Source organism: Catharus ustulatus, chromosome 6 (genome assembly GCF_009819885.2).
Source record: "Catharus ustulatus isolate bCatUst1 chromosome 6, bCatUst1.pri.v2, whole genome shotgun sequence".
Taxonomy (NCBI): Eukaryota; Metazoa; Chordata; class Aves; order Passeriformes; family Turdidae; genus Catharus; species Catharus ustulatus.
The window spans coordinates 28,584,764-28,596,660 of NC_046226.1; the positions used below are offsets into that span (position 1 = coordinate 28,584,764).

Here is an 11,897-nt window from a genome sequence, read left to right on the forward strand (position 1 = left end):
CTCACGCTTTTGTGAAAGCATCTATTCTAAAAATTTAAGGAATAAAGATATTAGTTCAACTTTTGCCTTTCAATGAAAGGACATTTCTCAGATTACATTAATCTCTGGAGCATTTTTGTAAACTTGGCATTGAATGCTTACATCCATGGGGCTTCCAACATTTATGTAAATAATCTCAAAAATCTTTTCCACCTGTTTCCATCAATCAGGAACATTTCAAGTACATTTAAACCTATTGTTCTACAGCTTTTTATTGTTAGTCTGTTTCTTCCAGTGGTATTTCAGGGTCATCAGGCAAGGAGACAAAGATTCGATGGACTCTGGCAGAACAGGAGTGAAACTGGAAGTGCCAGGAATTCTATTGTGTTGAAGGAAGAGAGAGGGAGGTGGTTCCTTGCAGCGAATAAGGCAGCTAGGTCTCACACATGCTTACTTGTACACACCTGCTTACACCAGTCCTGATGCCCAAGTTTCTTCCTGTAAACCAACAACACTATTTCATAGCTTCAGTAGGGATCATGGTGGAATTTTAGAGAGAAAGCAAATGATTATCCTTAGGATCTACATGAAAACAAGGCAGTTTTCTGGTTTGCTTGTGTGGACATGTGTCAGAAACTCTTAGAGACATTAACAAAGGTTGGTTCACATACTACAAAACAGTCTGATCAGACACCCAAAGGCCTACACTACTTTCTCTTGTCACCTTTCCGGGTACTGCAAGCTGTGGTCTGCTCCATCTTTGGAGTAGGAATCATGTTGGCTGGAAATCAGTAGTACCATTCCATTCTGCAAAACACTTCTACCTGATTTCCTTCTGTACTGTCAGGCTTTCTTTCTTCTTCCTTCTATCTTTTTTTCCTTGATAGTATTAACATTGCTGCTGCTGTTGTTCTGCTTGAATCAGAAACCAAAAAACTTGTGATTTTTCTAGCTCTCCCCTTTTCTTACAGCTTCTGCACCACTCAGATTCATGGCACTGGCTCCAAAGTCACAACTCCGGGCTTTCCATGGATGAATCTTAAAGATGCAATACAGACACACCACAGATAGAAAGGATTTTGCCTGTAAGTCCTCTGAACTTTTCACTGAGTTCATTTGAACTGACAGGAACAGGATGCTATGTTTGACTGACAGAATTTACCCTAAATGGAAGTCAGTGTAAAGAAGAGGAGCAAGAGAAGCATTATGATAATCTTTACTAAATATGAGAAAATATACGCTGTTTGAAAAGAAAAATGTGGAATAAGACCTACTGGTCATAAATATTTTAGGTGTTCCTGCAGAGAACTGAAACCTATCATTAATTCAATTTTTTTTAACCTTGGAGATTATGACTAATATTTTCTGCTGCTTGTGTGTGTGTGTGGCTTGATGTTGCCTACAACTGTACTACACTGATTCATTATTTTCTTTATATGTTAACATAAAGATGCTCTCTTTTTGCTGTGTTCTCACTTGCTTTGGGATTTGTTTTGTGTTTTGCTTTTCGTTTGGGATTTGGGGTGTGGGTTTTGGAGTGTGTTTTTTTTCCCAATTACAATCAAATAGGGGCTTCTTCTAGGTGAAGTAGGATTATCCTTCTCCCCTCTCCCTAAAATAAAAAGTGATTCTTCTGAGTATCACTCTCCTTTTGGAAGATCTGTGCAATCTCTTGAAGATTAGGGACACGTATACAGGAAGAAACTTGTCAGGCTTTAGATCTAAATTGAGGATTGGTGAGGTACAGGGAAGTGGGGAGAAAAATCACTGAGCTAATCTCAGAGACTGCAAGACACCCATCACCTTCTCTCTTAGGGCAATGTGTACCTTTTTCCTGCTACTTGCAAGGAGTTGAAGTAACTGTTTGAAAAATAAGGAAAATTGCTATTCCCATAAGGCCTAAACAATACTGAGCTGAACATTTAGGAAAATATTGGTCCTTTTCCACCTCTCAGATGATCAGAAAAAATCTGCATTTTCTGTTTCAGAAAAACCTAAAAAAAAAAAAAGGAGATAGTTCCTTTCAGAAATTGCCAGTAACACCCCATTCTTCCCAGGTTTTCAGAGCTCGCAGTAGTGGCTGGATAGATGAGGCCATCACGAGTCAGAGACATCATCAACACAGAACACTCTGCTATTTATTTAGACTCTGAAAAAGAGCCTTCTTGCTTATTTTCCTAAAATAATTAAAATGCATCACTTAAGTTCCGATTTGCTAAAAAAGAAAAAAAAAAGAAAAAGGAAAAAAAAAGGCGTGGGAGCAGAAATGTTTTGGCTCTGAGCTGACAGTAAATATATCTTCACATCATGTTTTTATTTTACCGTTTCCAATGCATCTATCCTTCCTAGCCCCTTCCCCTCCCCCATTAATTTCTGAAGTGTCTGAAAGAGCCCTGGAGCTCACAGCATTCTCTCCCTGCCCTCTTTACGGCGGGAGATCAGATGTATTACCTTCCCCTCTTGCACGCCTGATGACGGGATGGAGGAGCGGGTTCAGCCGGGTGCTGGGGCCCGCGGCCGAGGGGTCCCGCAGAGCGGGGCGAGCGCCGGGCGGGGAGCGGGGACCCGGGAGAGGGGCAGGGGAACGGGGAACGGGGAGCCGGGAACGGAGAGCCGGGAGCGGGGAACCGGGAGCGGCCCCGCGGAGCTTCCCCGCGGCGGGGCCGTCTCGGGCCGCGGAGCCGAACACCGCGGAGCCGCACACCGCGCTTGTCCCTGTCCGTGTACGCGTTGGGGCTTCGGTGCTGCTTTGCTGATGGGTTTTTTAACCCGAGAAACAGGTCGGGGGGGCGTTGCCCCAAATTCCTCCACTGCTGACTGGCTACCCCGGGAAAGGAGTTTCTTGGATTAAACTAGGGGAAAATACAAATATATTTCAATCTTCGTTCCCCTCGAAAGCAGAGAAATGTCTGTTATTTGCACGTTGTGCAGGGAAGCCAGCTCGATATTAATTTAAGGAGGGTAACTCCAGCACTGCTGGTGATGTTCATTTGCAATTCCTACACACTGGCTATTATGTGCAGGGAACTAATCCTGCCTTGCCTTGAAAACAGAGCTTTCACTTAGCTCGCTGCGCTCCTCAGATTTCCTTTAAAAGAGAGCCCTTGTTTCGCTAGGATTTTATTATTTTTAATAACATTACATAGATACCTGAATTCTCCCAATACGTGTGTAGTGCTTCTTTTTTTTTTTTTTTTCCCTGGCTCTTTCTCTCATGAGCCTTTGGGGCCCTGGCGTGCTCCCGTCGCTGCGGTGAGACGGGAAAAATTGGCAGCACCCATGATTCGTTCCTCCTCCCTGTTACAGCTGTCGGCGGTGAACACCAGCCCATAGGCGCTGCATAATGGCCAGCCCTCTCACACCCTGATCGGTGTCCAGCCAGGGAGCACCGCCGAGGTTTAATTGCGTCCATCTGCTGGCATTCACTGGAAGGGTGAGCGATATGGGCCATGCTACCACCAGGGAATCCGTGCCTGGGAGAGTTATGTCTCCTCCTAGGCAGTCACTAAGTCCGGCGCAAATCAGGCAGGGCTGTCTCCAGCCGCTAAACTCAAAGTCCTGAAATCCTGAACCCGCTGACACGAAGCGAGCCTTTGCCTCTGCGACCCCTTGCAAGCCAAGACTGGCCCCTCCGAGGAAAGAAAACCCAGAGGTCAGTATAGCAGACCCCGGCCCACCCAGTCACATTTTCCCAGAGCACCCGAAGGTAGGGAGTGACCCAGCAGTCCCGGACCGGGCCAGATCTCCTTTAGACCGGGCCTGGGGAGCTGGGGCGTCGGAGGGCCGCTAGTAGGACGCGTTTAAAGCGTTTATTGGCATTGTGGCAATACAGTGCACGGTCAAAAACAATTCAAGAAGTTACAGGCTTGTCCACGACAGCCCTTTCCGCCTAACCCGAGGAAGAAGCTTCAGTTCTGCACGAAATTACTCCAGGAATGAAATAATGCTTGCAATTCTAGTAGGCTTTTAGTTTATGTAGTAATGTCTCTCCGACTTCGCAACCGCCTTTCCCATCCCATCCACTACCCCGGGGCAGAACTTATTCCCTACGAGGAGTCGGCGATTATCGAAGAGCCTGACTTAACCTCGGACACCTGCCTGCAAGATTTTGGGACAGACTATTTTATAAAGTACCGTCCCTCGAATGGGTCGGGATCCACATTTCACAGCCGCATCTCGGAGCGCTCCGATGGCTCCTTTGCCTCCCGTCAGGGCTCTAGCCCATTTGACAAACGCAGTTTCTCCTTCTCCAGAGGAGACGATGAACTCATGCTAATATTACAGCCACTAATTTCTTCAATCTCTCTCTCCAAATCCTCACTGACCCCTTCCGCGGGATCTCCCTCCCCACCTCACCTTCAGCCCCCCTGTCTCCCCCATTTTTCTTCATGGTTCTAGCGAACAAAAACCGGCACTTGATGACAGCACACTGTCCTGGGCTGCTTGTGCTTCATGACTTCGCAGACCTCATTCATCACGGATCCTTCTCCCGGACAGTTCCCACTTTGGCTGTCAGGCTTTTCTCGTCACGTCACCTTCTTCCTCCACAGATACCTAATCAGGGAGAGAGCACATCCCAGGCACGTCCAAGGCAGAAAAGTCCGCCCACCCCCACCTTCCCGTGCTCCCTGCAACCGCCCTTCAGGCCCCATGGCTTCGGTTACCCAGGGCTCAAGAAATACAGGAATAGAGAACAGGGCTCAGCTCTGCAGGACCTGGTGCTTAAGCAGATTCCCCGGGTCCCAAGCTTAGGGCACTGATTCAGTCACGAAATTTCCCCAAGCATGACACGACAGCACCAAAAAAGTTTCTGACCGGACTGTTCACATCAGTTCCTGCCAAAACGCAGTGCTGGAGAACGATGCTGTTGAGATAGCTAATGGCTTCTGAAGGTAGGCTAGGAAATGCTGAAGGTCTGGTTAGCGGAGAGTGGAAGAAGCAGACATCGAGGAGAATTTTTCAAGAGCTCCTAATAAAGTCCCGCTTAATCACTATTTTCCCCAGAAGAAAGGTAAAAGTATGAGGGCACCTATTTAACCCTTTTATTAGTGTTTTTAAAAGCATGAAATAGGATACAATCTTTAAGAAATTTCTCATGACTTAAGTGATGACTCACCACACGGTTAGTAGCTTTTCAAGTACCAGCTACCACAAGATGTGCGTGAAAGCATAAAAAAAACCCCAAAACAAACAAAAAAACCCCAAACAAAACAAAACCAAACCAAAACAAAACAAAAAATCTTAAAGCAAAACCAACTAAAAGGAACTGTGGGGCCCAAACTCCCGTGAGTCATCGTGTTTAATAACTAACTAGGTTCAACTCTGCATTTCTATGTGCGTTTGTATTTTCATTGTCAAAGAATAAGTGTGTATGTTCTTCACATGTTAGATTTGCAATTTCGTGTTCATTTCGACATTCCCTAACGACCCATCCCACAGAGGTGTCTAAAAGCACCTACAGATTATCTCCCATCTCTCTACTAGTCTAATGTGACACACCTACTTACATTTTAGGGGTAAATAATTTGAGACAGATTTACAGTTCAACCCTCTCAGCAGACAGGAGGAGAGGTCTGCGTGGAATATAAATTCAAGAATGTAATTCTTTCTCAAACAAATAATCTGTTCCCTTTCAAATATAATTAATGTTTTGATAGTGCATTTCTTGTGAGAGAGAGATACAAAAACAGAGGCAACCTCTTGGATCTCTGTTTGTATATTTTCAACAGGAATTTACAGTACCTATCTTGTGAATGTGACAGATAGAGTGTTTTGAACATTTAGAATTTTATTTATTAGCAGAACTACAGCAGGAAACTGATAGGTCCTTACTATCCACCATGCCCATTTAATGCACGGTTTTGTTGCAAAGGAAATTGATTTGCAGGAGGAGGGCATTAGTCTTTCAGGGGGGTGAGAAATGTTCCCTAGTTCTCAGGGTGCAGACTTCTATCTTGTGCTCCGGAGCCATATGTCCTTGTGCTTTGTCTTTCCTTCTCCTCTCTCTTTCCTCCGTGGGACTGAGCCTATGTCCCTTTTCTTCTCACGTAGGGAGTTAAGGAAAACGGTGGGAACATTTTGGTTTTGAGTCTCCAGCCTTCACACCGGTCCGGGCAATGATCTGTTTCAAGTGATATAGTCTGAACAAAGCCATTTTTTAAAATGCCCAGAACATTCGTCAGATGCTTGTTAAACACTCTTATGTGATTGTATGGTTCATTAGTTATAGATTCGCTACATAATCCAGCGGAGCTGAATTGTCTTTTTTCCCCTTCTTCCCCTCTCTCCCTCTCTGTACTTCTTTCTCTCTTTGCTTTCTATCGCCGATTTCAGAGGAAGGAATACAAAGACGCTGCCACGCTGGGGAACACGAAATTCGCTGATATCTGTTCTCAATGCCTACATCGTTTCTAAAGCACAACATAAAACTCTTTGTGAGGAAAAAAAACGAACCAAAACTAAACAAAAAAATTTAAAAAAACCAAACAAACCCAAAAAAAACCCAAAAAACGCCCACCAAAAAATATAAAACCAAAACAAAACCCAAACCGAAACACGCAACCCCAAACCAAACCCAAAAATTATCTTTTAACTCGAAATACTATGAGCTCTGGAAATTAGTTTGAGACCAAAGCCATATGGACACTCTTATCTAGTTCATGAATGGCCAGATTCGACTTCCACAAGTATGAAAAGTAAATTTCACATTCATGCCACTGTATTGGGTCACCACTATGTCTGCAGCTTAGTAATACATCTAGTAATATCCTTCACTCTCCAATGTCGTATTATTTTTCAAAAATCGAGTATTAATCGGAAGAGCAGAGAAACTTTAAAAAGCATTGTTTTCCAGGTGGGGTTGCCTTGCCTCACCTCACTTAGCTCAAGCCGGTACTTTCAAAGAAAGGGAGGACACATCTGAAAGTGACTCTTCATAGAAAGTGCCAGACCTGCAGTCGGTCTGAAAGTCTTTAGCAACAATAAACATTAGGAATATGCGTCATTACTAACCTTGAAAAAATAATTACTGGGCTTAGAAGAGTGGTATTTGCATTTATAAAATAGTGCAAGGAAGGCCCTCTAGTTGTACAGGAAACAGAAATGGCTATTCCAATATCAGGCTTAAAAAACAAAACAAAACAAAAAACCCCAACAAAACCCAAAAAACCCTCAATTTCCACCCCTCCACTCCCCTCCCCTCCCCCACGGAATTTATAATTTCTAGATAGGTTATTATTGGGGTGGTATAACTTGGATTTGGAATATAGAGTATTGTAATGCCATTTTAATTTTATCGTATGTATTGTCTGGATTTACCTTTTCTAGAAACTCCTAAAATGTCTTGTAAACACCTGAACACTATGACAGAGATAACCTTAGTTCAATACAAAGTTACCAACCTCAGTCATTGAGATCCAATTAATTCGATGTTTGCCTCCAGTGATCTGTGTAAAAAAAAAAAAAAAAAAAAACACATACGGAGAGGGAGGCGACGGACACACAAAAAAGGAAAATATTTACCGCATTGATCTGATAATATCTAGGAAAATGTCAAATACACATTTTTTAGCTATCGTCTTTAAAAATAACAAAAAATAATAAAAATAGCCTCGGTACCTCTGATATGCAACTGGTCTTTTCTCGCCAAAGGCTAACATTAGGGACGATCGCACTTACGTTCAGAAAATATTGTTATTTTTCTTAATGGGGAAAATTGGACTCCCGCGACTTAGATCTGTGGTTTTTAGAACTGGGATGGAAATTGGACTGACACCACTTTGCACTTTAACAATCGGATTTCGTCAGGGTACAAGTTGTTTGTTTAACCCGACAGCTCCGTGCACCCCGTCGCACGCTTTTACACACTCATTAAAACGATTATTCACGACCTGTCGAGTGTTTTCTCGTTCATTCACAGGAAAGACTTAGCGCTCCAAGATTCAAGAGCATACGGTCAGCTATACCACTGGCCGAGGGGAGAGATTACTTATCTCTGTGATCATCTGATGCGAGGCTGTCTTATCTCTACAGGTTGTAAAGCAGCAGTTCCTGGAGGTAACAGAAAGAGGGGAAAAAATCCTCCCTCCCCACCCCCCCACCCCCAACAAAACTTGCCGAAAGCAGAAGACGAGGAAGATAAGTGAAGGAAGGCTCAGCACTCGCTCAGCGCCGCGCACGGGTCCTGTTCCCGTTCCCGTTCCCGTTCCCCAGCCCGGGCTCGGCTCCCGCCGCGCCGCTCCCCGGGCAAGCGGCGGCCAGGGCGGTGCGGGTCCTGCGGAGGCGGCCCTGGCTCCCTGCACCTGGCTCTACCACCGGCCCCCGCTGCTACCCCTGCTCCCCAGCTCGCTCCCCGCCGCAGAGGTGCTTGTGTCGGCACCGTCGAAGCGGTGCAGAGAAGATATTGATAAAGCAGAGCCCTCCTCGGAAGGGCTGCGAAAGAGAATGCGGGTGTTGGCTGGAAAAGTGTGTAAAAAAAATAGATCAAAATGTCACCCTTCTGGGGTCCTGAGAGCGGATGGCTGGAAAATAGACCGTTTAGCAGAGAGGCTGGACGATTCCTTTTGGACCGATTAAATCATTAAGCCAAAAAAGCGACACAAAATACCTCCTGCTTTGAGCACTCTGATATTTGGATGCTGATCCCTCTGTTTTGTTTTGTTTGGTATGGTAGGCTTTTTTCTTTTAATATATCGATTCCTGATTTCGATATTCAGATTACCTCCTCACATTCCATCTACGAGGAAACCCCAGGGGCCACTCTGTTGCTGAGAAGGTGTTTTACACTTACAAAGGAAGCTAAGGGCCCGGAAGGCGAAGAACACATCAACTCCTGTTCAGCCTCTGTGGATCCAGAAACGCATTTTTCATTTGGAAAATATCTAAACAAAATGCCCTTTTATTTAAATGAACCGACCCCGAATGCAACAAGGGATTTTAATCTGAAACGGTTTCCTAATTGCTCGAAAGGCAAGCACGTATAAGTAATTTGTTAAACTTATTGGATTGCAATAATCCACTATCAGGTTAGCTAAGAATGGATCTGTCAAGTGTGTTTCCCAGTCTAATCTCTTTCTTTCAAACCAATCTGGTATAATAATTAGCAGACAAAGAAGCCGAAATATGTAAGCAAATACCTAAAGATCTGCATAAATAAACATACTAATCAATAGCAAGCTATCCAACACTTGTCTTATTGATGAAGAGACAATCGATTTTGCTGTTCCAACCTGCAATCAGAGATCTGTATTTAATTATTAGTACTTTTACCGTCACTGATTTAGTAATAAAAATAGTGGTAAGAAGTTCTACCCTTCCACCTAAATACGAGCGATAGTGATGACATAACTAAAGGAACTTGCACTTCCTAGCAAAACAAATAACTTTGCTCAAACAGAATAAACAAGCAAGCAAGAAAAGTGCTGCCTTCTCTGATGAATGCTAGATGACACCTCCACAGTCCGAAAAGATACAACAAATGTATACATGCATATATACACGTGCATACACATGTATATGTATAGCTATAGAAAGATAAATAGAGAGGGAAAAGTTCATTGATAAAACAACAATGCCATTTTTATTTGCAGAATTCTCATCCGTTTTCTCATAAACCCAATATGAGTGTGTGTATACAATATGCTAATAAAAAAACCCCTTGCCATTTTGTACCACTGTGAGCGTGGTACAAAATCTAGACTACATTTAGTGTCCTCTAGATGCATTCGCCATCAGAAGTACAGCTCAAAAATCTAAAAGGAGATTTACTTATCACCAGCGTGTTGCGAAGTTACCTATGAGCCACAGCATTAAATATATAGAGGATTATATGATGTGCTTAACCATACTCCGCCACAGACCTCTCTAATAATCTGTTCCATCTTTGTTTTGTTCGGGGTCTAGTGAAAAGTCTAATCGGAGCCATCATCCTCATTAGAAAATGTATTGGTGTGTGGATGAAAGTGTGTTTGGGCGAGCAAGCATCATAAAAAGATTTGAAATGCGACTCATAGTATAGTATTGCCGAGGTTTTTGATTCAAAAGAACAGTTTGTTAACCAGTGAATATTACCCGTATTTAATTTATAAAAGTATTGCATCCTTTTGGGACATGCCACGCCTCACAATGGGATTATGCATATTTTTTATGAGAATACAACTTTCTCTCTCTCTTTTTTTTTTCTCTTTTCTTTTCTTTTCCTGGTTGTGTTCTTAGGGTGAGAAAGGGTTCCACTTTTTTACTCTTTTATATTCTATATAAGGCTTCGGTCAGATTTTTTGGCAGGTATGAATCTCCTCTTGGATATAATTAACTTAGCAGACTAGCTAATACTAAATACTTGAGATAATTTCTGAGTAAAAGCAAGCAAGATGGGGGTGCGGGGTCGAGAGGCAACGTAGAAGGGTTCTCTCTTTCCACTAGCGAACAGTGCAGGGCAAACACTTAGCTTGGAGGGCCTCCAAGTTAATGGGGATCTCGGCGAGGTCTCCCCCGAGGGCCGGCCGCTGCAAGCCCTGCTCCTCCGCCACCTTCAAGGGAGAGCTGCCGGGAGCGCCCCGAAGGGGAAGAGTTCCTTTCACGTGTTTCTACTTTCCTGTAAAAGATGCCCCTGCGAAACCATTTGTAAAGAGTTCTGAATCCCCACCGCGAAAAAAGGGAATCAACCCAAGAGAGCCCAGGCTTCGTGCCGCCTTTGTAGTTCGAAATTCAGGCTCCCCGGTCAGGCGGCTCCGGGCGAGGAGAGGTTTCACCTCTCGGGCTTAGGTTAAGCAGTTCTTTGCAGCTAGCTTTACAGGGATGCTTTACTCACCTTAGGGTAGGGTGACAATGGCAGGCTTTTCTCAGACCCCCTCTCGTTTAGTCTTTCCTCTCAAATCACGGATAACCCCAAATACACTTGGAGGACTCCCTAGAGATAATTCTTTGAAATGGACTTTGCATTCATTTCCCCGACTGAGAGAAGCAAATCCGCTCGCTTTGAGTATAATTCGCTAGCCTGATACTGTATTCTGTTACACGGTATTGAAGAGGGGGAGGAGGCGGAGGTTGCTGGTAGTTGCTTTGGTTATTTGTTTATTTTGGTAGTTTAATTATTTTCTATCTTTTTGTTTTTTTTAAGTTTCCCCTAGTTTGTTTTGCTCCAGTGGGGCAAGAGGTGAGTTTAATAATCCCATTCTTGGATCAGAGCATCCTGGGCTAGCTCTTGGGAAGAGGACTTTAAACGCCTTTCCTTAGGGCAACATCTGTCTATTGGTAGCTACAAGAAGGCAACGCTAAGTCTGCATGGAGAAGCACACTTCAGCTCTTTCCTCCTTTCTGCGGGGAGGGAGGCGGCACGCACCCAGGCCCTGAGAGCACAAACACCGCCTGCAAGCCTCTGCTTTACCGGCGGGCAGGGGTAGCCGGGCCGCGGGAGAGGCCCGGCGCGGTTCGGCCCGTGCCCGCGGCCGGCGGGACGGCTCTCCCGGTGCCCGCGGCCGGCGGGACGGCTCTCCCGGTGCCCGCGGCCGGCGGGACGGCTGTCCCGGTGCCCGCGGCCGGCGGGACGGCTCTCCCGCGGGCCAAGAGCGCCCCCAGCCCGCAGGAGGCGCAGCGCCGCCGCCGCCGCCGCTCCGGGCCCCGCGGACACGCGTGTGCGGCCACGGCGGCTCGCTTGCGCCGGGGAGCCGCCGGGGGCCGGCAGCGCCGGTCCCTGCCGTCCCGAAGATACGCGGGAGCGGATGGCGCTCTCCGCAGCGCAGGGCGTGGGCAGCTCCGCCGCCTCCCCCCGGCACCCACGGGCCATCCCCGGACAGGTCCGCACCGGGTGCGCAACACGCCGGCGGATCTGTCACAAGTCACCGCCGGCGTGTGCTGTGCGTGTGCGAGCTCTCGTCTCTCTGCGCCCGTGCCGGTTTCTGCGATGCCAAAGAGACAGGCGC

The 11,897-nt window shown here is 45.7% G+C and overlaps 1 long non-coding RNA gene across 2 annotated transcripts; it reads right to left on the reverse strand.

The window, feature by feature from the left end:
* Positions 1-3,179: 3,179 nt before the first annotated feature.
* LOC116998138 lies at positions 3,180-11,324 on the reverse strand. Of its 2 annotated transcripts, none has more exons than XR_004418320.1 (2): positions 10,787-11,324; positions 3,180-7,424 (listed from the first exon to the last, which is right to left on the reverse strand). It is a non-coding gene; the product is annotated as an uncharacterized LOC116998138 (long non-coding RNA). The 2 variants fall into 2 exon arrangements; XR_004418319.1 differs by lacking the exon at positions 10,787-11,324 and adding an exon at positions 7,597-8,060.
* Between the last annotated feature and the right edge of the window lie 573 nt (positions 11,325-11,897).